This window comes from Macaca fascicularis, chromosome 12 (genome assembly GCF_037993035.2).
Source record: "Macaca fascicularis isolate 582-1 chromosome 12, T2T-MFA8v1.1".
Classification (NCBI taxonomy): Eukaryota; Metazoa; Chordata; class Mammalia; order Primates; family Cercopithecidae; genus Macaca; species Macaca fascicularis.
In genome coordinates, this window is record NC_088386.1 from 8,894,929 (window position 1) to 8,921,352 (window position 26,424).

At 39.0% G+C, this 26,424-nt stretch overlaps 1 long non-coding RNA gene across 1 annotated transcript in view; it reads right to left on the reverse strand.

Annotated features, from left to right (window-relative positions):
* Positions 1-2,528: 2,528 nt before the first annotated feature.
* LOC123567881 (uncharacterized) overlaps positions 2,529-26,424 on the reverse strand; it is a 97,916-nt gene continuing 74,020 nt past the window's right edge. The window contains exon 3 of the long non-coding RNA XR_006690979.2: positions 2,529-2,593. This is a non-coding gene — a long non-coding RNA (uncharacterized lncRNA). The remainder of the gene's footprint in view (positions 2,594-26,424) is intronic.

Here is a 26,424-nt window from a genome sequence, read left to right on the forward strand (position 1 = left end):
AAAACATTTTACAGGCACTTGAGAACATTTTCGAATTTCATATAGCACTTCCTAGTCTTCAAATAAAAACTCTGAGCGCACCTGGTGCAGGTGAGTAGTCAGAGAGGAGCTGAGGCATGAATGTGCAATGGCTCATCTAAATATATCAGTAGGGTAACTTGGTAACGTGAACAGTAATTTGGTAAAAATCAGCTTTGTAAAGGCTCACCTATTCCATATATTATTTTATCTTCTGACTTACAGCTTGAAATGCTCACAAGTCTCTTAAAATAGACTTTTAAAAATCTCAAAGATTATCTTTTCCAGGAGTTAAGGGTGTAAGTTAGAATTCCCTAGAGACTGGTTTAAAAATGTGCATGTCAGATTCCACACCAACACTGTCCTTGATATTCTGTCATTACTTGGGGGTTAGAGGATTGGGGAATGCAGGTATAAAATGCTGAAAAAGCATTCCCTGGTGATTTTGAGTGCTGTGTGGCTGATTTGGCTTGCAGAAACATTCAGCTGAGACCACAGATCTTGACAAATTCTGAAATTGTACAAAAACAACTTATTGTTGCTTGTGATATTGTTGCTTGTGATTCTGAAATTGTACAAAAACAACTTTTGTTGCTTGTGCAGGTCACTTGACTCATTCGGATACTCTTTTCAAGCCACTCTTCTTAAAGGAATTATGTTCAACTCACTTGAAACTGAAAATACATAGCATCAGTTGATACACATTTCAGTAAAATGTTAATAAGAACTGCTTTCCTATATATTCAAAGATGGAAGTGAAGGTATTTAACATACTCAAACACACTATTGGAAAATAATGAGCATTGGGAATATTTACCTTAGGGATCAAATCCCAACATCACCACTTACCTGCTCTGGGAATTTATATAAATTACTTAAGTTTTATGTTTCTTTGCTTCTTTGGGGGGACTATTGGGGATAACAATACCTATCACATAGTGCTGTTAATGTAATTAAATAACATCATTTATAGAAATAATTTCTCATGTAGCAATAGCAGAAATGATAGTAGTCATAATAGTGGTAGTTGTAATCAGTAATTTCTAACTTCTCTTTTTATCTTCCCTTACTTTGGGAGTAGCGTTGGAGTAGGTGGAAAACATTTGTTCAGTGGTAATAACAGAAGACATAAAGAAAAAATTTATTTTGAAGGCAATGAAAAGAACATCCACGCTTCATATTTGAGCAAGCACATTCCTATAGTTCTTGAAAATTGCTACAGAAAACGGCCTTGAGGAGAGAGCACAATTCCAGGATATGGTGTAGTACAGACAGCTTGTGTACGAGCTTCTGGAACAATCTTACCATGGGACCTTGGACAAGTAATTTGTTGTATTTTGACCTGCTTTCCCAACTGTAAAGCAGTGAGACACAATCATCCCAAAGGTCACCTTTTCTCTACCATGATATGTGCATCTAAAATTATGGCGTCTCCACGCAAGGATTCTTGTTGTAACCACAGTTGATCTGACGATTTTTACTCTTGTGAGGCCCATCTAATTGGCAACTATTGGGTAAGTGCAGTAAAAACAGTAGGAAGAAGATAGTAAGGCAAGTTTCTCACAGGCAATGGTGATCACACAGCATTCCTCCCCACGGCTCAGGTCATACACACATCTGGATTACCCTGTGGTCCTCTGTGTTTATGTAGCCTGGAAAGGATGCAAATCAACAGGCTCACACAAAGAAAGACGAGGAGTCTTTGGATTCCGGTTGAACTCGAAGAAATTATAACTTTGTATCTTGGCGTAATTACTGTAGGAGAGAAGGAATGATAGACGAACTGTTCCTTGTCCCCCATCTGCCCCCTTTCTGAAAAGAATGTCTGTCGCGGGAGATTTGAGGTTCTTTTTCACCATCTCCTCCAACCCAGTGAACAACGTAAGAAAACCAGTCCCAGATATTTGTTTAGATCAGTGCTGTCCAATAAATTGCCACTGGCCCCATGTAACTTTTTCCATTTAAATTTGAATTAGGCAGTTATGCCCGTTAAGGAATTTAGCTAGAATTGGGATAATGATTGGACAAGTAAAGGAGAGTATCTTGGGAGTCTTGGCACCCTGTGCTACTTTCATTCACACCACGTAGGAGGATGGTGGTGACAGACTTTGGATGGAGCGAGGGCATGGCAACACACAGGAGTGAGTGCAAAGCATTTGACCTGGGGATCCCAGGACACCACTGTGCATGTTACCTACAGTAGCACTTTTTTTTTTTCCAAAATGTTTTATAGAACACAAAATTTTCTTTCTTCCTGGATTCAAATCTGGGTTGCATCCACCGTAGGTCAAAAATAATAAGAATAATGATCACCTTCTTCTACAGAGAGAAAGGAACTGTTTTATTTTTTGCTCATCATAAGCCTGATTGAATTCGTAACACATGGAGGAAGAACGTTAGATTCTTCAGGAAACGCTCATTCTCTCTTTCACACCAGCACTCATTTTGCCGCAGGTTAATACTTCCCTTGCATTTGCTGAGGATTGACACCTGAAAGAAATCACTGCTCACCTCAGGACTGGTCAAGGTCATGTTTAGCTTCAAGCTTCACAGTTTTATGTTCTATTGGACAAACCTTTAAAAGGAGAAGGAGAGAAAAGAGCAGTTTTAGTGGAATGTGACAATTTACAATCTTGAGGCCCTTAATAGAACACTAATATTTACTCCAAGAAGTGCCATTTGTTTACCGCTACCATTTCTGTTTTCAAAGGCTTTGGGGTCTGCTGGTACATGCCATGGTCATTTATTTTCACCTTATTCTCCTGAAGTATTTTCTAACACAATCTTACAATAGTACCCTACAACAGCTGCAACTCTTCAAAGTCTAATTGTATCAATGACTAACCATTACTAGGGAAGATCATCTTCACTGGTCATCATATTCATTTCTTACCACTCCTATAGCGACTGAGCCCAAACGTAGTCACTAAAACAACGTAAATTTATTATTTTACAACTCTGGAGGTCAGAAGTCCCAAAATCAGGGTATCAGTGGAGTTGCCTTCTTCCCGGAGGCTCTAGGGAAAAACCTGTTCCCTTGTCTTTTCAAGAGGCTGCTCGTATTAGCTTGCAAACCCTTCTTCCAATTTCAAAGCCAGCAGCATGACATCTGAAACGTCTATCTCTCTAATTCTCTGATCTTGGCCTCTGTCATCACCTATCCCTTTCTCAGGATCTGACTCTTCTGCTTTCCTCTTATAACGACTCTTGTAATTGCATTGGGCTCATCCACCTAATCTAGAATTTTCTCCCCACCTCAAGATCTTTAACTTAATCACATCTGCAAAACCTCTTTTGCCATGTCAGGTAAGATGCTCACAGGTTTTTAGTACTCAAACATGGACAACTGTGGAGGGGCTATTATTGAGCCTATCACAGCTACATTGACTCTGGAGCTCAGCCTTTCTTTCCTCGTTTTTACTGTTCTTCCTAAGTAAGGTAAGAGTAATCCTTACCAGCTCATAGGTGAGTAACGCACTTCAACTGAACCCAGAAAACAACGCTCACGCTCAATCAATTGTCTTTTAAACTTAGTTTGGCCACAGGTCTAGATGCTTGTGAATCTTCTTTTAGAATATTAAAGCTGTTAACAAAAGACGGTGAGATCTACAGAGGCAGAAAGGGGCTATATTTTCTGAAGGTGACCTATAGATTGGAGAGAGGTAGCCTTTGGGATAAAGTGAAGGTGCGCTCCCAAGGAAGGGTTGGAGAGTTAGAGTTTATAAAGGTAAAAAGCGAAAGGCTGGGGAAGGGACCGGGGGGAGTGAGGCACAGAGCCTTGAATGGACGACCTGTAAGTATAAAGCCACAGGTCTCTCTTTGTTGGCTGACTCTTGGCGGACGACTGTTGGTCCGTTTGGGAATTTCCAGCTGTAGCCTATTTCAGTTTGGCTTGATTGCAGGAAGGGATGTCTTGTGACATTTTTGCAACATTTTCTGAGCGCACAGAGTGCATGACAACCCCCTCATCCTGCTATGGCTACCTGGTTCTGCTTTACCTTGAGCATCTCAACCACAGAGAGTCCACTTTGTCTACAGGTTGGAGGGTAATTTGAAAAATCAAATATAGAGACTTGAGAATTAAGACTTAACTGAATAACATGAAAGAAAGCAATGGGAAAGGGTGGCACATTTTCATGTCCCAGAAATCATTCTCCATTGCTTTTAGAATGTGGCTACACCTCAATTTAGAACTTTTATTAAAATTCATCATTGGATTCACAACACATAAGAGGCATAATCACAGTTGGCCTGCCCTTTGAATTGCAAATGAGGCCATGTTTTCATGCATATAATGATCTGGATCCTTTTTTGAGCTTGTATGAGGGAAATTTCCTAAGTATCAGAAGAGGATAAGAGATCCACAGGATGAGAGAGAGGACAAACAAGGAGAAGTTCTGGGAACAGAGGATGGATTTTACAGCTTTGCCTAAGGCCATCCCTGAAGAACATTTTGTTGTGTGAGACCAAAGTGATTTAATGGGAGAGAGGAAGAAGACCTGAAAAAAGACAAGCTTTTGCCATACTCAAAGAAAAATACTCAGCCACTTCCAGTATTTGATGCTTGCACTACAAAACAATAAGTAAAAAATGCAAACAGAGAAGTTGGCTACATGGTCTGCTCCCCTCCTTCCTTCATCACTCACTCCAGAGACAGAGCTATGTTGAAACCTGGTTATCTAGATCTTCATAGGAACTCTCCAGGCTTTGATTCTGTGGGCCCATAGCTAGGCAGCTGGCATGAAACTATAGAGAAAAACACTAGAGACCTTGGTACAAGGACAGGCTCTGAAACTAAAATATGATGTCAGACAATGCAATTCACCTTTTGGAGGACAAATGATAGCGTGGAAATAACATGGGACTCAATATTTCTGTAGTTAATTCTGAACCTAGAAAATACCGCCTCTAGAAAATTGTTAAGGCCCTTTTAGTCTCTCTTCCTTTACTTATAAGAAAGAGAAGAAATTTTTATCTGAGCAATGTGAAAAGGGGCATTAAGATGTGACAGCAGTGAGGTCTCATTCCCCACCTTGAGCTAAGTCATCACCTTGTGAAGCCACTGGCTGGGTGGGCTCTGGATTACTTGATGACAAGTAGCCGTAAATTAACCTAACAATGCCATACGCCAGACACCATAACTCATACCCCATAGCTCTACAATGTATAGCCAATCACTAATCAATGCTATTTCTGTAAACCATTGAAGATTCCTGACAACTTTGCATCAGCACACTCCTTATTCCTTTTAATTTCTAAAAACCTGCTCATAGCAAAGGCTGAATGAAGCCATTTCTAAGTATTTCCCAGGTTTCAATCCTCAACCTTGGCCTACAATAATTTTTATATTAATTTTGCCTCTGTATCCTTATTTAGATTGATGCCGATAAAGAACAGATTTGATATGAGAAAGGAGTGAAATAATGCATGCAAATTCCTGATAAAAATGTTGAATCTTAGTTTCTTAACTGGACATGAAGCAGGCATTGTTAAATTCTCAGAAATTTCACGGTCATTTCTTCCCTCCTTCCATCACCTGTTAATGACTGTCCTGCCTATTAATAAGATAATGCCCGTGGAAGGTCTCAAGTTTAACAGGAATTTAATGGAGAAGAGCTAAACCTGCAGCTCATCTGCTTTAATCATGGTCAATGAGGCTCATTCCCTCCATGGCCTCTCAGATGTTGATATAATTCCAACTGACACTCTCTGATTTCCTCGCTGCTGAGGCCAGGCCCCCAAGGGCACTCTGAAGATGAATGAGTTATGGGGGCATTCCCAAGCTTACGCTCCAGCATCTCCCATCCTGGTGTAGGCTGCCTGTAATTACCTGGTTGCACACCGATTGGCTTCAAAGTTCAAATATACCTTATATTTCTCTGCCCTAATGGGAAATTTATGTAATCTGCTCTCTCTCCCAGATTTTATGTGCCTTCTCTGTGTTTCTCCAGACACACCTGTTGTGGCTTGTAACTTATCTATTCAGTGCCATTTTAAATGTAATTATGCATAATGGCTGAGACTAAATGTAAAATAAATATATATTTAGTGGTTCTTTGAATGCACAGTTAAACTGCCCTCATTAAGTCACATTACTCAGGGTCAGATTCTATTCAATGATAGAGAGGAGGGAACAATTTAAGCAAGGGAATTACTAAGCATTCTTGTCTAAAGACAGGAAACCATTGGGCTGCACCTGTGCTTGGAATTAGAGCCAGACCCTGCTCTGCTCCCATAACCCTTTCTCGACTAGGTAATCAGGAACCTACTGAACAATTTCCCAGAAACACAAGTGCCAAAGGCATCAGTTAAAAATGATTCTAGGCTGGGCATGTCGGCTTACGCCTGTGATCCCAGCACTTTGGGAGGCTGAGGTGGGCAGATCACCTGAGGTCAGGAGTTCGAGATCAACCTGGCCAACATGGTGAAACTCTGTCTCTACTAAAAATACAAAAATTAGCCGGGCGTGGCGGCACGCACCTGTAATCCCAGCTACTCAGGAAGCTGAGGCAGTAGAATTGCTTGAACGCGGGAGGCAGAGATTGCAGTGAGCCGGGATTGCACGACTGTACTCCAGGCTGGGTGATAGAGCGAGATTCCGTCCCAACAACAGCAAAAAAGATTTTAATGGATACACTCTGCCACAGTCTCTCTACCTTATATAACCTTTGGAAATTTTACCAAGAATTTCACCACCTCTCACTACACCTATGCTACCACTCCCATCAAAACCACCATGATCTCTTCTATGGATTGCTGAGTAACTTATTTCCTTCCATTTGGGATACCCCTATGCTCCCACCAACCACTCCCAGCCTAGCATTTGCCTAAAACCTTAATCATATCATGTCATGCTTCTGCTCCAAACCCTCCCAGAATTTCCCATCTTCAAGGAATAAAACCCTGAGTCTTCCAAATTACCAATGTTACCTCAATCTGTATAGGCCCTCACCTTCGGCTACCAGTCCCTCCCTTCCTGATGCTTCTTCATGATATTCATTCCTGCTTTCCTCGGCCTTCTGGCAGCTCCTCAACACATAGGGCCTGCTCCCACCAAGCCTGGGAATCTACTGACTCCCTCCCTCACCTGCTTCGTGACTTCCCCCAGACATCACCAAGGCCTTTTCTATCAGCCCTGCTTGGTAATGAACACCCCACTCGCAGCATTCTTTTTCCAACATTTTTATTATTTTTCTCAGAGATTTTAACATAAAATAATCTCTCTCTCTCTCTCTCTCTCTCATATATATATATATTTGTGTAAAAAGATATATATATATATATTTTTTTTTTTTTTAATTTATCCCATTCAAAAGAAAGCCCATGAGGACAGAAGTATTTGTTAATTGTGTTGCTGCTCTATCCCAAGCACATTGCCTGGAACAAAAAGACACTCATTACATATTTGTTAAAAGAATGGATCTATAGGCATTATGTTCAAATTTTTAGCAAGATTTTGTGCAAACACTTTTTCAAAATATATCTTATATGAAAGCTGAAGGTATAAAACAGGTAAAGAAGAGTCCTTCTGTTTAAAGAGTGATTAGCACCATAAAATTAGCTAACACTTACATAGAATGTATTCTACACCAGGACTTGTTCCAAAAACATTACATATATTTAAATAATTTCTCTCCACAACAACCTAGTGATATAGTTACTAGTATTTTCCCAACGGCACACATGTGGAAACTGAGGCACAGAGAGATTTGGACCCTTACCCAATGTCACACAGTTAATATGATGAGAGGCCTGGATTTTTTCTGCTCATCACCTCTCTTTGCTGGTCTTGCAAGTGCTGGGCCTCACAGGGTTATGTTTGCAACACTGGCAGAACCTCTGGAGTTCCCAGGAACCCATTTTAACAGCTACACATCTGTAGACTGGAGGTGAAGACAGTGATTGAAGCCTACAAGTGTCCACATGGTCTGGGCGGACCAGTCTTCTCACACTTGAACATCCATGGATTTGTGAATATTATTTCTTTTTTGGAATGTCTGTCTCATTCTCCTCTGCCTGGCAAATCATTAGTCATTTTCATGGTCAGTTTATTATAAAACTCTGCAGAGTTAATTTGCCCCTTAATAAATTGTATACATTTATTATTGTAGTTTTCACATTGATTTACTATTACTTGTTTGTAAACTTTAATTCTCCTACAAGACCATTAGCTCCTCGAGAGTAAAGACTGTTTTTGTTGCCTCTTCATGTAGAACAAAGCATCATGCAACAATCCTAGGATACTTTTAACAAATGCTTATTGATATGTAAAAAACTGATTTGCCAAAAGTCACAAACCTGGGGAAGGGAAAAGCTGGAGTTAGAACCTATTCTATTTTATTATGGGACAGTGACACTTAAAATGGTCTTGCTTCTCTCTACATCTTTCACGTTAGATACTCAACAAAGCAGTTGCAACTCATCTACTCTGAGTCTTATTTTTGAGTATCCATACATTCAATTAAATGATAGCAAATTTTAGGGTTTTGTGAAGATTAGGGGATGGTCTTGTTAGGGTATTTGGAAGGTGCTGAGCCACAATATATAAGTAGTTGCTATTAATGAGAACTTGTCCTCAACAGTTACTAGGAGATACTGACAGATATTCCGACTTACACATGCCCTGCCATCAAGAAGGTTTAAAATTAGAGGAGGAGATGGTTTTCTTCCACCCTCAGGAATAAAATATAAACTCCTTCACATGTTACCCAAGGCATTGAGCAACCTCGTCCCAAGCCAGCTCTCTGTCCTCAGCTCCTGCCTCGCCCCCTGTCCTCAGGGTTACATTTCAGTCTCACCGCCCTGCATGAGGCTGGGTCTGCTCCCCTCAGACAAGTGCTCCTCCTCTGCACCAGGCTCTTGCCTCTGTGCACAGTTCTCAGTGTAATTAGGCATATAATGAATACTTATGTTGAGCACGATAGTGCTATTTTCTAAAAGGAATAATGAATATATGAAATAAGTTGTTGAACAAAGAAAATCTACTGGGGCATGTGAAATTAAAATGTTGCCAGAAGGTCAAAACTAATTTTGGAAACATTGGTGGAACAGAGAGTTTTACAAAGAGAAAACTGAGAAAATAAAACCTGCATGAATTCAATGACTAAAAAGGGTAAAACATCTATCCAGGGGTCTTTTGCCTTTACCGGAATTCATTAACTTTTATTTTGGCTTCAACTCTTTGAAAAAGTTCTGCCTAGAGGAATTCCTTAATTTGAACTTAATGTGGCCTGTGGAGGCAAAGTGAGGTTTGGAGGGGCTTCGAGGCTGAGCAGATGCTGGTGAGAGTCCAAGACCACCCAGGGTTGTCCAAAATCGATGAACTGCTGGGGGCAGAGCAAGGAGGCTTTTTGATGTAGGACACTGTGGTAATGACTGCCCGCAAGCCAGAATCAATCTTTCCAGCAAAGACAGATGCTCTTAAAGAACACAGCACCCAGTGAGTTTAATACTTCTCTTCTCTGCCTTTGTCTCCTGGCAATTGACATCTCACCATTACAACTGCTTCCCAACTGCAGAATCAGGATTCAGGTTTCAGTTTTCCCCGTGTTATTTTGACCTCTTCCCACCATCATTTAATAGTCTCTGAAGTGATGGATATGTTAATTAGCTTGAGACGATCATTCCACTTTGTATACATACATCTTAGCATCATAGGTATAAGTGTACATAACATATACAATAAATTATAATGTATATATTTGTACCTCATAAATATATACAATTATAATTTATTAATAGCCAATTTAATTTTTTAAATTAACACATTATTTACATTAAAGAAGTAAAATTTCAATGTTTTTCCATGTACAAACACATGATCTTTAAATTAAATTTATCCAAAAAAGGGAAACAGAAGCAAAGTCTTTAAAACCCACCATACAAGCACACTATTTTATAGTACACTACATTTTGTTTACCATTTTATTATATATGCACAGTTCAGTGACCTATATACAAACTCTCATTTATTCTCTTTAATTTTTTATTTGTAGAAATTCTCATAACCTATGTTATAACAGGATTATATAGTATAACATAGTGGTTAGAGGTACCTTTTCTGAAACCAGGATGCTTAACTGAATAGTGGCTTCACTATCTCCCTGCAATATCGTCCTGGGCAAACAGAGATAATGATAATTCCCTGTTAGTAAGTGCTTCATAAACTCTCTCACAGTAATAATCAGTATTATTGTGATTATTTACAAAATATATTAACATATATTTGAGGATTCTGAGACAAGGAAAAGTCACGTTCCTGTTAAAGCCTTACATCCCCCCCAAAAAAATTATTATTACTAGAATTTGAATGGCAACGTGTTTCCCCTCATGACGTAGAAGGTGCTGGCAGACCTCAACATTCTGTGCATACCAACGCCAAGACTTCTACTGAAAACAACTTCAACTTCTAACCTAGGTTTTACTATGGCCTTCAGAATATGCATATTCTGTACCAGATGGGCCATAAATGCTCTAGGGGTTAATGCTCTTGAGAGCAACCTTCAACCAATGGCAGAGTTGGAGAACAAATAAATCCCCCAGCTTCCTGGTCCCTTGAATGGAAAAACTGTGAAGCATAGTTGTGTGCAGTCTACAAGACGTCTCCAGGAGGAGTGAGTCCCAGTTGTCCATTGAACAGTTTCTGATAAGTTTAGGCATATGTCCACCATATGTCCTGGCAATACTATTCCTAGTCATTTACTCAAGAGAAAAGAAGACTTATGTCCATATGAATGTTTATAGCAGCTGTGTTCATAATCACCAAGAATTGGAAACAACCTAACTGTCCTTCATTTAATGAATGACAACTGATGTGGTCGTGCATTCATACAAAGGAATATTGCTCAACAACTTAAAAATTAAAAAAGAAAACGTGATTCATGCGACAACATTGTTCAATATTAAATGCATTTTGTGAAGTGAAGCAGTCAGACTCAAAAGGCTACTGTATAATTCCATTTATATGTCTTTCTGGAAAAGGCAAGAATAGAGGGACAAAGAACAGATTAGTGGTCTCCAGGGAGTGGCGGATTGACTATCAGGAGCAAGAATGGGGGACATTTGGAGAAGTGATGAAAATATCCTGCATCTTGATTGTGGTTATGTGACTGTGTGTATGGAACTGTATGCTAAAAGCCTTAATTTTACCCTGTGTGTTATATGTCAATAAATATGACATATTTTTGGGAAAAAAAGAGAGCCTTTTGGGGGTTTTGCTTCATTTTTTGGGTTTTTTTTTTTTTTTAAACCATTGTTTAGTGGCATCTTTCCCTTGTTTGTCTCACTTCTTTGCCTCTCTTCCTGTGCTTGTTACTATTGCTTCTCAAATAAACAACTTGCACAAATTCTTGTCTCAGGGTCTTCTAGGGACACTCAATGTAAGATACACATAGTTGAGAGTGAACGTAATTTTTCCTTTTTTTTTTTTTATTTTTTCCATAAATTATTGGGGTATGGGTGGTATTTGGTTACATAAGTAAGTTCTTTAGTGGTGATTTGTGAGATTTTGGTGCACCCATCACACAAGCCGTATACACTGCACCATATTTGTAGTCTTTTATCCCTTGCCCCCCTCCCACTCTTGCCCCCAAATCCCCAAAGTCCATTATCATTCTTATGCCTTTGCGTCCTCATAGCATAGCTCCCATATATCAGTGAGAACATACAGTGTTTGCTTTTCCTTTCCTGAGTTACTTCACTTAGAATAATAGTCTCCAATCTCATCCAGGTCACTGCAACTGCAATGCTGTTAATTCATTCCTTTTTATGAGTGAGTAGTATGCCATGAGAGGTATATATATATGTATATATATGTGTGTGTATATATATGTGTGTATATATGTATATATGTGTGTATATATATCACAGTTTATATATATCACAGTTCATATATATCATATATACTTATATATGTAAGTATATATATGATATATGTATATCACAGTTTTCTTTATCCACTCGATTGGTGGGCATTTGGGTTGGATTCACAATTTTGCAACTATGAATTGTGCATGCATGTTCAAGTATCTTTTTCGCATAAAGACTTATTTTCCTCTGGGTAGATACCTAGTAGTGGGATTGCTGGATCAAATGGTTGTTCTACTTTTAATTCTTTAAGAAGTCTCCACACTGTTTTCCATAGTGTCTGTACTAGTTTACATTTCCACCAGCAGTGTAGAAGCATTCCCTGATCACTGCATCTATGCCAACATTTACTGTTGTTTGATTTATTGATTATGGTCATTCTTGCAGGAGTAAGGTGGTATCACATTGTGGTTTTCATTTTCATTTCCCTGATCATTGGTGACGTTGAGCATTTTTTCATATGTTTGTTGGCCACTTGTATATCTTCTTTTGAGAATTGTCTGTTCATGTCCTCAGCCCACTTTTTGATGGGATTGTTTTTTTTCTTACTAATTTGTTTGAGTTCATTGTAGATTCTGGATATTAGTCCTTTGTCAGATGTATAGATTATGAAGATTTTCTGCCACTCTGTGGGTTGTCTGTTTACTTTGCTGACTGTTTCTTTTGCTGTGCAAAAGCTCTTTAGTGTAATTAGGTCCCAGCTATTTATCTTTGTTTTTATTGCATTTGCTTTTGGGTTCTTGGTCATGAAATCCTTGCCTAAACCAATGTCTAAAGGGTTTGGTTTTTAATTTTTATAGTTTCAGGTCTTAGATTTAAGTCCTTAATCCATCTTGAGTTGCTTTTTGCATAAGGTGAGAGATGAGAATCCAGGTTGATTCTCCTACCTGTGGCTTGCCAATTATCCCAGCACCATTTGTTGAAAAGGGTATCCTTTCCCTACTTTACGTTTTTGTTTGCTTTGTCAAAATTCAGTTGGCTGTAAGTATTTGGGTTTATTTCTGGGTTCTCTATTCTGTTCCATTGGTCTATGTGCCTATTTTTATACCAGTACCATACTGTTTTGGTGACGATGGCCTTATAGTATTGTTTGAAATCAGGTAGTGTGATGCCTCCAGATTTGTGCTTTTTGCTTAATCTTGCTTTGACTATTTGGGCTCTTTTTTGGTTTCATATGAATTTTAGAATTGTTTGTTTTCATTCTGTGAAGAATGGTGGTGGTATTTTGATGGGCATTGCATTGAATTTGTAGATTGCTTTTGGCAGTATGGTCATTTTCAAAATACTGCTTCTACCAATCTATGAGCACAGGATGTGTTTCTATTTGTTTATGTCATCTACAATTTCTTTCAGCAGTGTTTTGTAGTTTTATGTGTGGAGGTCTTTAGGCTCTTTGGTTAGGTATACTCTTAAGTACTTTATTTTTGTTTTTGCAGGTATTATAAATGGGGTTGAGTTACTGATTTGACTTTCTGCTTGGTTGCTCTTGGTGTATAGAAGAGCTACTGATTTATGTACATTAATCTTATATCCAGAAACTTTGCTGAATTCTTTTATCAGTTCTAGGAGTGTTCTGGAGGAGTCTTTAGGATTTTCAAGGTAAACAATCATATCATCAGAAAACAGTGACAGCTTGACTTCTTGTTTACCAATTTTGACGCCCTTTGTTTCTTTCTCTTGTCTGATTGCTCTGGCTAGCAATTCCAGCACTATGTTTAAGAGGAGTGGTGACAGTAGGCATCCTTGTCTTGCTCTGGTTCTCAGAGGGAATGCTTTCAACTTTTCCACATTCGGTATTATGTTGGCTGTGGGTTTGTCATAGATGACTTTTTTTTTTTTTGAGACAGAGTCTCGCTCTGTTGTCCAGGCTGGAGTGCAGTGGCGCGATCTCGGCTCACTGCAAGCTCTGCCTCCTGGGTTCATGCCATTCTCCTGCCTCAACCTCCTGAGTAGTTGGGACTACAGGCACCCACTGCCACGCCCGGCTAATTTTTTGTATTTTTAGTAGAGGCAGGGTTTCACCATGTTCACCAGGATGGTCTCAATCTCCTGAACTTGTGATCCACCTACCTCGGCCTCCCAAAGTGCTGGGATTACAGGCATGAGCCACCATGCCTGGCCATAGATGGCTTTTATTACATTAAGATACGTCCCTGGTATGTCAGTTTTGCTAAGAGCTGTTTTATTTGTGTGTTTGTCTGTTTGTTTTGTTTTTTGACAAAGTCTAGCTTTTGTCACCCAGGCTGGAGTACAATGGTGCGATCTCAGCTCACTGCAACCTCCGCTTCCTGGGTTCAAATGATTCTCCTGTCTCAGCCTCCCGAGTAGCTGGGAGAGAGTTTTAATATTAAAAGGATGCTGGATTTTGTTGAATGCTTTTTCTGCGTCTATTGAGATGATCACGTGATTTTTGTATTTAATTCTGTTTATGTAGTGCATCACATTTATTGACTTGCATATGTTAAACCATCCCTACATCCCTGGTATAAAACCCACTTGATCATGGTGAATTATCTTTTTGACATGTTGCTGGGTTCAGTTAGCTAGCATTTTGTTAAGGATTTTAGCATATATGTTCATCAAGGATATTGGTCTGTTTTCTTTTTTGATTATGTCCTTTCCTGGTTTTGGTATTAGGGTGATCCTGGCTTCATAGAAAGAATTAGGGAGGGTTCCTTCTTTCTGTATTTTCGACAGTAGTGTCAAAATAATCGGTACCAATTCTTCTTTGAATACCTGCTAGAGTTTTGCTGTGAATCCATCTGGTCCTGGACTTTTTGTTGTTGGTGGTGGTATTTTTTAAATTACTATTTCAATCTTGCTGATTGTTATTGGTCTGTTAAGGATATCTAGTTCTTCCTGATTTAAGCTAGGAAGGTTGTATTTTTCCAGAAATTTATCCATCTCTTCTAGGTTTTCTAGTTTATGTGCATAAAGGGCTTCATAGCAGCCTTGAATGATATTCTGTATTTCAGCGGTGTTAGTTGTAATGTCTCCTCTTTGGTTTCTTATTGAGGTTATTTGTACTTTCTGCCTTCGTTTCTTGGTTAATCTTGCTAATGATCTATCAATTTTATTTATCTTTTCAAAGAACTAGCTTTTTGTTTCATTTAACTTTTGTATTTTTTATGTGTCTGTGTCCATTTCATTTACTTCTGCTCTGATCCTGGTTATTTCCTTTCTTCTGCTGGGTTTAGGTTTAATTTATTATTATTTCTCTAATTTCTTGAGGTGTGACCTTAGATTGTCTGTTTGTCCTCTTTCAGACTTTTTTTTTTTTTTAATCTTGTTGCCCAGGCTGGAGTACAATGGCACAATCTTAGCTCACCGCAACCTCCGCCTCCTGGGTTCAAGAGATTCTCCTGCCTCAGCCTCCCAAGTAGTTGGATTACAGGCATGTGCCACCAGGCCTGGCTAATTTTTTGTATATTTAGTAGAGATGCAGTTTCTCAATGTTGGTCAGGCTGGTCTTGAACTCCCAACCTCAGGTGATCCACCCACCTTGGCCTCCCAAAGTGCTGCGATTACAGGCATGAGCCACCGCGCCTGGCCCTCTTATGGACCTTTTGATTTAGGATTTTTAGGGTTATAAACTTCCCTCTTAGCACTGCCATTTCTGTATCCCAGAGGTTTCGATAGATTGTGTCATTATTGCCATTCAGTTTGAAGACTTTTTAAATTTCCATCTTGATTTTGTTTTTGACTCAGTGCTCAATCAGGAGAAGGTTGTTTAATTTCCATGTATTTGAGTGGTTTTGAAAGTTCCTTTTAGAGTTGATTCCCAATTTTATTCCATTGTAGTCCAAGAGAGTGCTTGATATAATTTCAATTTTCTTACATTTATTGAGGTTTGTTTTATGGCCTGTCATATGGTGCATCTAGATAATGTTCCATGTGCTATTGAATAGAATGTGTATTCTGTGGTTGTTGGATGAAATGTTCTGTACATGTCTGTTAAGTCCATTTGTTCCAAAGCATAGTTTAAATCCATTGTTTCTTTTTTGACTTCCTGTCTTGATGATTTGTCTAGTGTTGTCATTGGAGTATTGAAATCCTCCACTATTGGTGTCTATGTTGCTGTGTATCTCGCTTCTTAGGTCTATTAGTAATTGTTTTATAAATTTGAAAGCTCCAGTGTTGGGTGCATATATGTTTAGGATTGTGATATTTTCCTGTTGGACAAGGCCTTTTACCATTATATAATGTCCCTCTTTGTCTCTTTTAACTGCTCTTGCTTTAAAGTCTGATTTGTCTGATATAAGAATAGCTACCCCTGTTGGTTTTTGGTGTTCATTTGCATGAAATATCTTTTTCCACTCCTTTGCTTAGGTTTATGTGAGTCCTTATGTGTTAGGTGAGTCTCTCGAAGGCAGCAGATGATTGGTTGGTAAGTTATTTTCCACTCTGCCTTTATATATCTAACTGGAACATTTATGCCATATACATTCAATGTTAGTATTGAAATGCGAGGTACTATTGCATTCATCATGCTCTTTGTTGCCTGTGTATTTTGTTTTTGTTTTTATTTTTGCTTTTTAGCTAGTATTTTTGTAATAGATCCTGTGTGATTTATTCCTTAAAAATGTTCTGTTTTGATGTATTTCCAGGATTTGTTTCAAGATTTAGCGTTCCTTTTAGCAGTTATTGTAGTGGTGGCTTGGTAATGGTGAATTATCTCAGCATTTGTCTGAAAAAGACTGTATCTTTCCTTCATATGTGATGTATAGTTTCACTGGATACAAAATTCTTGGCTGAATAGTGTTTTGTTTGAGGAGGCTGAAGATACGGCTCCAATCCCTTCTAGCTTGCAGGGTTTCTGCTGAAAAATCTGCTGTTAATCTGATAGGTTTTCATTTATAGGTTACCTGGTGCTCCTGCCTCACAGCTCTTAAGATTCTTTCCTTAGTCTTAACTTTGGATAACATGATGACAGTGTACCTAGGCAATGATCTTTTTGCGACGAATTTCCAAGGTGTTCTTTGTGCTTCTTGTATTTGGATGTCTAGGTCTCTAGCAAGGCTGGGGAAATTTTCCTCAATTTTCCCCCAAATATGTTTTCCAAACTTTTAGAATTTCCTTCTTTCTCAGGAACACCACTTATTCTTCTTATTCTTAGGTTTGGTCATTTGACATAATCCCAGACTTCTTGGAGGCTTTGTTCATATTTTCTTCTTATTTTTTCTTTGTCTTTCTTGGATTGGGTTAATTTGAAGACCTTCTTTTTGAGCTATGAATTTCTTTCTTCTACTTGTTCAGTTCTATTTCTGAGATTTTCCAGAGCATTTCACATTTCTGAAAGTGTGTCTAAAGCATCCTGAATTTTTTATTGTTTTTTCTTTAAGCTATCTATTTCCTTGAATATTTCTCCCTTCACTTTTATATTATTTTTTTGATTTTCTTGCATTGAGCTTTGCCCTTCTCTGATGCCTCCCTGGTTAGCTTAATGACTAACCTCCTAAATTCTTTTTCAGGTTAATCAGGGATTTCTTCCTGGTTTGGATCCATTGCTGGTGAATTGGGGTGATTTGGGGGCGTGTTAAAGAGGTAATTTTCTCTTATTTTCAGGGTTGGTTTTCTAGTTCCTTCTCATTTGGGTAAGTTCTATCAGAGGGAAGGTCTAGGGCTGAAGGCTGTTGCTCAGTTTCTTTTGTCCCATAGGGTGTTTACTTGATATAGTACTCTCCCCCTTTTCCCATAAATGTCACTTCCTATGAGCTACATTGCAGTGTTTGTTGTCTCTTTTCTGGGTCTAGCCACCTAGTGAGTCTACCCAGGTCTAGGCTGGCACTGAGGGTTGTCTGCACAGAGTACTATGATGTGAACCGTCTATTGGTCTCTCAGCCATGGATACCAGTTCCTGTTCCAGTGGAGGTGGTGGGGAGTGCAACGGACTCCATGAGGATTCTTAGTCTTAACGCTTTATTTTTGTGATGGTTGGCCTCCTGCCAGGAGGTGCTTTCCAGAGAGCATCAGCTGTAGCATTATGTATAGGGACCAGTGGTCAGGTGGTGGGGCGGGGGAGTCCTAGAACTCCTAAGGTTATATGCCCTTTGTCTTCCGCTACCAGGGTGGATAGGGAGGGGCCATTAGTTGGGGGCGGGGCTAGGCATGTCTGAGCTCTAACTCCCCTTGTGTGGGTCTTTCGGTGGCTGTTGTGGGGGATAGGGGTGAGATGCCCAGGTTAATGGAGTTGTGTACATAGAGGATTATGGCTGCCTCTGCTGAGGCATGCGGGTTGTAGGGAAGTGGGGGAAAACTGGCAGTCACAGGCCTCACCCAGCTCCCATGCAAACCGAAGAGCAGTTCTCACGGAGCCTGTTTCTAGGCAGTGAGCGAGATGGGCTTGAAAACTTGCCAACTGTGGGGAAAAAAAGGGCTTGGTTTTTCCCCTGCGTGTGAAGTCTACACAACAGATCTGTGCTCTCCCATGAGTTCTGGCCAGGAGGCTTATCACCCTGTTCAAATTGTTACAAAGTTCACTTAGAGATTTCTTTCCTCCTGTGGAGTTTCAACACCTGCTCCTCTGGCCACCCTCCTGATGGATCCCTGTAGTGCCAGGCAGGAATGACTTGTTTGGGCACCCAGTGAGCTCCCAGGACCTTTCTGCTGCTTCCTCTAACCTTGTATTTTGCTCAGCTCTCTAAATGGACTCAGCTCCAGATAAGGTTGGAAACTTCCCCCACAAACAGACTTTCAGTTTCTCCAGTGGGGGTGTGTGTTCCAGAGAGGAGGGTCTCCCTTCACCACTTCTGGTGTTGGGGCACTGACAGTATTTGCGGTGTCTCTTGGGTCCTGCAGGAATAGTTCGCTTCCTTCAGAGAGTCTGTGGGTCCTCTCAGGAATGCTGGCTTGTTCTTGCGGTCAACTTGGAGCTAAAATTCACAATGTGAGCCTCGGCACACTGCTCTGTGCAGAGCTGTAATCTAGTCCTACTTCCCATCCACTTGATCAACAGAGCATTTTTGTCAATGACTGGCTGGACATCTTCTTCATTGTGTGGAAACGTTCTCATCTCTTTCTCCTCCACCTTCAATGGCTTCCAATGTCACTCAGAGTAAAAGCCCGGGACTCTCCTATTTTATTATATTCCTTGGAAACATGAATTATAATGACCACATAGTATTCAATTGAGGATAATATCACAATTTAATTTACTAATCCTTTGAGGTTGGGCATTATATTGTTTCCAAATCTCAGTGTTAAAAATATTTCCCGAATGAATATCTTTCTGTAAAAAGGTTCTACAAATCCTGTATGATTTCCAAAGTTAGATTCTTAAATAAGGAATTACTGATCAAAAAAAAAATAATAAGATCTTAAATTTGTCTTAAATGCATATTGTTAAACTTATTTCCAATAAATATCACTATTTATTGTTTACTATTACTGTTAGCAAAGTGTAATTCTCGCATTCTTCCTGTCATTGTTTTTCAATAACTCTTATTTTACTTAACCTGTGCTCATTTCAAAGAATAAATTCATGTCCCGCTACCAATTTTAATCTAGGAGGCAGAATAGAATGATGGTTAAGAGCCCTAATCTGGGAGCCAATTAGTACATTAGAGTGCTGTCTCTTAGTTTAGTTTGACATTTATTTAGTTTAACCCAAGACCCTTCTAGAAAAGTCTATTGGAAAATTGCCAGTCATATCTTCTCAGAAATCATCACTCCCTTTTCCATGCTCCCACAACAGAAAGTCTATGGTTCTAGGGATCATTTATAACACAGAGCCTACTACATAGGATAAAAATCATGATTATTTACATATAGCAGGTTGCTTCCATAATGAATGCCTAGAATAGAGTAAGAATTGAACATATTAATATATTTAAGAAAATGAGAATATTCAGATGAGTCACAGTCAGGAATAAAAATAATTATAGTGGTATTCCTAAAAACAAATAATTGGTTGATCACCTATTAGCTACCAAACATTTTACAGAAAAGTTATTCAGTCACAATAAGTCTATAAGTTAAGATCTGCCAGCTCAATCTAAGAGTGTAATGGATTGAATAGTGGTCCCCCAAAATACATGTTCACTCAGAACCTGAGAATGTGACCTTATTTGGAAATAGGGTCTTTGCAAATTTAATTAGTTAAATACCTTGAGATGAAATCACTCTAGATTTAGGGTGGCCCCTAAATTTAATAAATGGAGTCCTTATAAGAAGAGGAGTGGACACACAGGCACGGGAAAGAGGAACACGTTGAAAATGGAGACTGAGACTGGAGTGAGGCTGTCACAGCCGAGGAATGTCAGGAGCCACCCAAAGTTGAGAAGAGCAAGCAAAGATTCTCCCCTAGAGCCTTCGGAGGGAGTGTGACTCTGATGACACCTTGATTTTGGACCTCTAGCCTCAAAAACCATAAGACAATGCATTGCTTTTATTTTAAGCCACCAAGTTTGTGGCAACTTTTTATGGCAAGTCCAGAGAATAGATACAATTGGTAAGAAAACTGATGCTCTGAGGACTTTAATTCACTTTTCTGAGCTTCAGTTTTTATGCTGGTGTGTGTGGCAGTTTGTTTTTCTGGATTTCTAGCACAAACACATTTTGTGCAAACCTGCCCAGGCTATGGGACATGGACGGCCACAGTTTTTCAGCACATACAGAGAATGGGGTCACCACAAACTACCTGTGACTAAATATAGTCTAAATTTAGTCTAAATTAGTTTGATTTAGAGATGTTTCCTTAATTTTAGTGACAGTTCATGTGGCATCTTCCCAGGCCAAGGCTGAAAAATATGCTCCTTTTACAGGGGCACTGCTATGACAAACAATACAATTAGTTGGCCTTGAAACTTTTATTTTTATGGCCTAACAAAAGCAATACTGAATTCACCAGACAACCAGTCATCTATCCTCCTTGTGGATCCCACTGTATAAGAGAAGCACATGCTCTGGTTACATTAACACCTCTGACCTCTCCCCATCAGATATGTCCAATAAGCAAGAACTGTTTTCCACAGCCTCACTCACAAAATAACGGTGCATTCATTTTACTATCTTTGAGAAAGGTATTGCTAAACATGTATAGGGTTAATAATGTAATTAAATTTAAAATTTCCTTAGAATGATGTCTTTCATTTCACGTAATAGAATGACCCCTTTGATTATTTTTCCCCCTAGAGTGTGGCTATAGCAGGGAGACTGGAAAGAAATTTAAGGTGTGACCCACCCCTTTCCCATCATGAAGGAAATATTTGGTTTTGTACAATTTGAGTTTTCAAATGTCATTTTCTACAGAATTATCATGAAATATTTGACTCATGGTCCATTTATCGTACTTCGCTCTGAACATTAATCCTATCGTTTCAGTTTTCCAGAATTGTCCAGAACTTACTAATTTATCTTATTCTATTACTTCACCTCCCTCTCTTTCCTTTCATTAGACTATCAAGTAGTTAGGAGGGAAAGTCAATGAGATGTCTCAGGCGTGACTCAGCTATGGAAACAATCACAATCAGAGGACATTTGGAGATGAAGAAAAAAGAGAAGCAGACTTCAATACAATGAGAAATATACCAGTACATGTGTGACACTGAGGCAACATAATTATCTTAAGGCTAATTTACTGCAGGGAGACTTACCAGTTGGTAATAGGAAAACGAGGAAGATGGTGTGTCTTGATTTCTATTCTCTCAACATTATTTGAACCATGTCATACTGGAGAGTAGAGCCAGGAGGAGGAGTACAGCAGTTTTCTGAAGACAGTCGTTATACAGTATTTATTTTGAGAATAAAAACTGATTTTTCTAGAAAAACACAGAAGATATCCTGATGATACTGAGTGTCAGTTTCGGCTTATATTACACTTTTCTAGGAAGCTACTCAGGATGGCTCTGTGATCTTCCTCAGCAGCACAACACCCAGCTGAGGGATTCATCCTGAATTTTCACTGCAGCGGGCATTATGTTGTCATTAGAAATATCTTTAACATTTGCTACAAATGAAGCTTGTCAGTATCTTAATGTACTAAGTCATGAGTAGGTAGCCATTATTACACCCATTTTACTGATGAAGAAGCTAATGCTTAGAGGTGCGAAGTGACTTACTGAAGCTTATAAAGCTTGGAAGTAGGATAGTCAAGATTTGCAGCAGAACACTGGCTTCGACCTCATTATTTTAACAACTACATACAAAAGTCAGAAACACAAAGGTTAGAACTAAAGGAAAAGCAGACAGAAGAGTCAACTGAGATAGCAATGTTCTAACCAAGAAGGGAGATGTGTATCCTAAATGCTTTCAGAGACTAGGGCCAACCTACCTCCAGTGCTCAGAGCCCAGAGAGTCTGTCACAACTTGTTATCTTTTGGTTTTCTCATTTGTTTTTTTCCTACAAGTGGAAAAAGTACTGCTTAGACCTGAGCTGGGGGTTCAGTCTCCCCAGAGGCCTCAAGCAAATGTTGCATCTGCCCCTCCTGGTCCAGCTATTCCAACAACTTTCTTTCCTTGTCAATCTGCCCTTTTCATTTTCTCTCTCATTAAACCAAGCATAAATCAAGGTAGTTTTATGTAACCAATTTTTTTAAAAAAAGAATGAAATGCTCTTAGAAATTGGAACCAAGCGCACAAGTTGAGAGTGGTGACATGTTTACATCATGTCAGAAATGATCAAGACTGTTTTCCAAATAATCTCCTCTCAAAGTACATTCGAGAGAGTGTATTATTCACTAAAACTGTGGCTGCAGCTCATTTTTTAAAATAGGCCTGATTTCGGCACTGGCTATAACAGGAAAAACAAATCATTTTCCTATTTAGAGATATCAAGACAATTTTATCAAACCCATTTCACCTTTATATATGAATAGTAAAAGCTGTGTTAAATGGAAACTTTGAGGTGTTAACAATATGCATTGAACTGATTTTATTTTAATTGGTAGGTAAATATTGGCCTTGAGTCTACAACAGCCTAGCTGTCGGTCCTTAGGTAGTTTACTAAAACGTCCTCTAAAATTGCAGATCATATACGTATTACCTGGGTTTAACAACATCTACCATATTTCATTCAAACTCAGAATGAAATACTCCTAAATGTGGTGTAATGCAAAGAAGCTTAGATGGCTTTTGCTTGTGGATTTTAATCCCATCTCTGCCCTGTAGTTGTGAAGCCATGGGACATTAATTTTGTCCTATTTGATACTCAGTTTCTTGCTCTGTAACACTTAATTTGCTTTTTTTTTTTTGGACAGTCTCACTCTGTCGCCCAGGGTGGACTGCAGTGGCACAATCTCAGCTCACCACAACCTCCACCTCCTGGGTTTAAGAGATTCTTCTGCCTCAGTCTTCCAAGTAGCTGGGATTACAGGCATATGCTACCAGGCCTGGCTAATTTTTATATTTTTAGTAGAGATGGGGTTTCACCATGTTGGCCAGGCTGATCTCAAACAACTGACCTTGTGATCCACCCACCTCGGCCTCCCAAAGTGCTTGGATTACAGGCATGAATCACAGCGCCCAGCCCGCATGATTGTTTTAATGAATAAATAAGATGACACATGTGAAAGGAAATACCAAGAGAATAGGAAACAGTGAGGACACCTGGTTGTTATTAAGTGTTCTTTTCTTCCTTTCCATAGCATCTTATAGTCCTGTCTTTGAGTTTATTTAAAAAATAGGTTTCGAAAATATTTAGTACTTTAAAATAGTAATGTAAGTGCAAGGTTTGTAAGCGAAGAATGTGATAATGTATAGGTAAAGTGTCATAGGAGATCTTGTCCACCAGGGCAGTCTTTGGCTTGAGAGTTATGCTGTATTTGGAGGAAATATTATAAATATAATCAAAGATGCTCATTTTCTGGAAACAGGGCTCAAATTGACAAATTCACATATTGTCATGAAATTAAAAAAAAAAAACTTTCCAATTGGAAAGTGAAAAAGGATCATTTCTAATGAGTTCTTAAGACAAAAATATTATATTACATCAAACACAGTTGTCCCTGGAACAACACTGGAGTTGGACATTAACTTGCCACACCCTTAAATACCAATAATTTCAACAGTAAATTAACACATAAGTTTTATGTTATGTATATTACACACTGTTTTCTTAGAATAGTGTAAATAAAATGTTATTAAGAAAATCATAAGGAAGAGAAAATATATTTACTATTTATTAAGTGGAGGTGCACCATCATAAAAGTCATCATCCTCTTCACACTGAGTAAGTCGAGGGGAAGGAGAAAGAGGAGGGGTTGGTACTGCTGTCTCAAGGTGGCAGAGGTGGAAGAAAATCTTAGTGTAAGTTGACCTGCACCGTTCAAATCTATGTTATTCCAGGGTCTACTGTATTCACCCTTGACATGGCAACTTCAAAATGATAGTTACAGTCAAATGTCATATATCTCAAGACATTATTATATGCTTAAGCTTAATATTTGTGTCTTGAATTAGTAAGAGCTAAATGATAATAGCTTGGGTGCTTACTATGCACCAGATAATGTACTAAATGATTTATATTCATTAACTCATTTGATTCTCAAAATATTCTTATAAGTACTACTATTTTCCTAATTTGATATATGGTACTGAGTCACTGAGAGTCTAAGCAATGCTGTAAGATCAAACCAGCTAGTATATGAAGGATCAGTCTCCAATTCACATCCACTTGCTTTGGGTCCTTAAGAATTGCTTTGTGCTGCCTGCATATACTGCTTCTGCCTGAAAATTTATGAAATGCACTTCTCCTTAAAAAAATTCTCCATCTTCTACTTGAAAGCCTGAGCTTCAGTCAAGTTGTTTACTTGGCCCTGACTCGTTCCAAGGCCCCTTCAGTGAAGCACATTGCAGCCTCTGCCCCACCACTCTCCAGCCTCAATCTTCACTCATTACAGCTCATGTCATAATGGTAGCACCGTGTCTAGGGAGTCATCACAAACAGATTTTAATACTAGTTCCATAATCTATAGATATGTTATTTAATCCTATCGAAGTTCAGTTTCTTTATAATACGAAAACAAAATCTTACATCAAACAGTTTGCCTGTATCAAATGAGAAAATATATCTAAAATATACATCATAGCATGTAGCAAGACTGGCTTAAGGATTATAAAGCCTCTGACAGTTAATGCAAAATGGCATTTGAAGAGCTCTTTCTGAGCAGGGGACTCTTAAGTGATAGCTTTCCAGTGATAATATGCTGGAAAGTAGCTGTCCAACGTGCATGTCACCAGGGATGAGGGTGAGCTTTTCCACCCTCATGAGGATCCCAGGACTGCAAATGTCTGGGTGAGAGCCCAGTGATGAGAAAGATTGGGCGATTGCTAGAAATGGCAATAATAAGATAAAATTTCACTAATAAACAGATACAATTATAATTGCACATAATACGTATTGAAGATTGCCATGTTACTCATATTGTGCTAAAGCAATTTAACTGCTTTTCTAATTTAATTCTTGTAACAAATGTCTCTAAACTGCCCCAATTTTACTGAGGAGAAGCCTGACTCTGAGATGCCGGGTGAATCTCCCAAGATGACAAAGATAACAAAGCTAGCAAGTAGCTGACCAGTCTATGATTTCTGCCCTCATGGACTTGACTACCGTAGTGAGTACCTTAGGGGGATCTTAAGGTCCAAACTAGGAAGTTAAACTATTCCGTGAAATCTGAGGAGCAACCTCAGGACCAACAAAAAACAAAATCAAGGCTAAAAACCAAATAAATGTCGAAGAGAGCCAAGCTCTAAGTAACAACTGTGTCTTTGCATTGATCTAAAACTTCTGTAATGGTCAAATCCATGTTTATTTGCTCTGAGAAGTATCTGTAGAGATGAGCAGGTTAAGTAGAGCTCAGGGTCAGAGTGGTCCAGACACATAGTAATGAGCTGACCTTCTGAGTGTCTGCTGGAGGCATCAATCTACAAGGGGTGCTGAAATATCAATCAAATAAATAAGAAATATGGTGTGAGCTAATGTAGGTTTCTGCACACAACTCAAACAAATGGCAAATTATAAACTGTCTTGCCTCACGCTGAGTAGACATAGTAAATCTCTTATTTTGAATATTAGCATGAGACAGGAAGAAAATATTTGTCACTTGTTATAACCCACTGTCTTCAGAGGAGGGAGAATCCTGGCAACAAGATCATGTTTCCTTTAGTGAGCACGAAAAAAACCCAAAATCTTCATCCTCAAAAACAAAAACATTTGCCACTTCAGAAAACAGTTTTAAGGAATAGATGTGGAATGCAAAATAAAGAAGCTGGGGTAGAGTGAAATATCTTTATCAGAAAAATTGGGACACCTGTGGAGAGGAAGAAATTAAAAGAGGTGTCAGAAAAAAGTAGTCGAGAGCCGGGAAACCTGAGCACATGGAAGGAAAGAGAGAGAATGGGAACTTGGCGCCTGCAATGCTGAGAGGGATGCTTCATTGAAGGGAGGCTGCTGTTTCAAAGCTCAGTGCCAGGTCATGAGAACTCATCCTTTCTCCCGCATCTGCATTGTTCTCTAGTGCTCCTAGCTATACAAGTGCAGTTTTGTTTCGGGGAATCTTAAAAAAGCATAAAAGAAAACCTCCTATATATGAGTAATAAATACAC